This window comes from Colobus angolensis, unplaced genomic scaffold (genome assembly GCF_000951035.1).
Source record: "Colobus angolensis palliatus isolate OR3802 unplaced genomic scaffold, Cang.pa_1.0 Scaffold59, whole genome shotgun sequence".
NCBI classification, from domain to species: Eukaryota; Metazoa; Chordata; class Mammalia; order Primates; family Cercopithecidae; genus Colobus; species Colobus angolensis.
Genome location: NW_012119487.1, coordinates 10477657 through 10479757, shown reverse-complemented (window position 1 = coordinate 10479757; position 2101 = coordinate 10477657).

Here is a 2101-nt window from a genome sequence, read left to right as displayed (position 1 = left end):
CCCCATCCTTCAGCTCCTCCCCACGCACACTTCCAGGGTGGCAGCAAAGTGCAGGGCACCAAAAAAAAAAAGCAAAGTCCAGGCCCCGAGCTGCATCTGACTGCGATCAGCAGCACGTCATTTCTGAGTGTTAAGTGACGCCTAGGCAATATTGGAAAGGCACACCACAACGGTGTTCATTGCTTATCCGAAATTCCATTTTAACTAGGCATCCTTTATTTTATCGGTTGACCCTACACAAATCGCCACCCCTGAGGCTGGCCAATTCTAGGAGAATTCAGCCCACACCCATCTCCCCACAGCATGTGCGTGGCTAAAAGAATCAGCGTGACCAGGGCTCACTCCGGGTAGACGTCAGCCTCCTGGTCTCACTCCCTCCAGCAACCCCGGCCCCTGCCGATCTGCCTGCCCTTGTTCAAGGCGGAGGAAAAGGCACTGAGACGAGACACCAACAGAAGGGCCTGTGTGGGATGATGCTGCGTGTGCACGTGTGTGTGCGTGCACACACATGTGCGTGCGTGTGTGCGCGTGCATGTGCGTGCCTGTGTGTGCGTGTGTGCATATGTGTGCATGTGTATGCGTGTGTATGTGTGCATGTGTGTGCGTGTGTGCATGCATGTGTGTGTCTGCACACACGCACGGAGCCTGCTCCAGCAGGGAGTCAGGTGGGCACTGGGAGTCTCTGAGGGGGTCAGTCTCATGTGGGGCCAGGCCAGGCTGTGGGGAGTGGACGTCCCAGCATGGCCCCACGGCTCAGCCACCTGCTCAGCCCAGCTCCATCTGGGTGGCTTCAGGCAGGTCAGTGGCCGAGCCTGCAGCGGCCACACTCAGCCAAGACCCGCTCCTCCCCACGCCCCGCACGGCGCTGGTATGCACGCCACACTCCATCTGGGCCGCCACCTGGGCTGTCCACCGCCCCAGCGCGCGCCTGTGTGGGGTGCACAGCCCACAGGCTCACACGGAGCCCTCACCCAGCACCCAGAGAAGCCACCTCTATGCCACCTGAGCTCAGAACAGAGCCTGCCACCAAGTGAGGGGCCCTGGCTACACACACATCACACCCCATCATGGTTGATGTGGCTGCTTGTCTGTGATAACACACTCACCGCACACCCAGGTGTCGGGGGCTTTCCAAACCACTCCAACACAGCACTCACGTACTCACACAGGCCCTACGCACCGACTCCCCCAGGACACACGCAGACATGGTTGGGAGTCACACCCGTGGTCATGCATGGCCGGTAGGTTGAGCAGGGTAGGGCTGGGGCAGTGCTGCCCCCAAAACACTGTGTTGGTACCGTTGGGGGGACGATCAACAGGGCTGGAGAGGTCCACTCGCCCAAAGGCTTGGGGCCCTGCAGGGGGGTCACGGGCTGCGGGGGCTGGCAGAGGCTGACCAGCTGGTTTGTGGCTGAGACAGGGTGGGGGTCGGGAGGCAGGGGCTGGGCCAGGAGAGGGCCTGGGGCTCCCTGAGGGACTGCAGACCCGGCCTGGACCGGGTGGTGGGTGCAGAAGCAGCCCCTTCTCCCTGCCCGCCGCCCCCCCACCCCATGTGGATGACAAATGGGTGTGGGTGCTCCGGCGACAGAGGCGGCTGTGCCGGGCCATCGATCACCCAGCCCTGGGAGCCACACAGCTGTGCCGACTGATGCCACAACCCATCCCATATCCCAGCAGGGACTGGGGGCTCCTGGGTCAGGGGCTTGTCCGAGGGGCTGTCTCAGCAGCTGCTGACCCCATGGGGACCCGGAGGATGCCTGGCACCCACCTGGTGTGTGTACACAGAGCAGAAGACACCCCCGGACAGCAGCCACACGCACACACAAAGGCACACGCACTCACACGCTCGTCGCAGCCCGACCCGGCAATCGCTCCCGGGGCAGCCAGCAGCCCTGTGCCAGGCCCCGACACCCAGCCCCACTCACCTTTCCCTGTTTGGGCGAGCACCGGTGGCATGGGGGGCACAGGTACCCCCCAGGGCAAGAGAGGGCACCCGGCAGCCGGGGACCCTGACCGGCCACCCGCAGATCCCGCTACCCCCTGGGAACGGGGGCTCCCCACACAGGCGGGTGCGGAGAGCGCGAGGTCAGGCTCCTGCCCC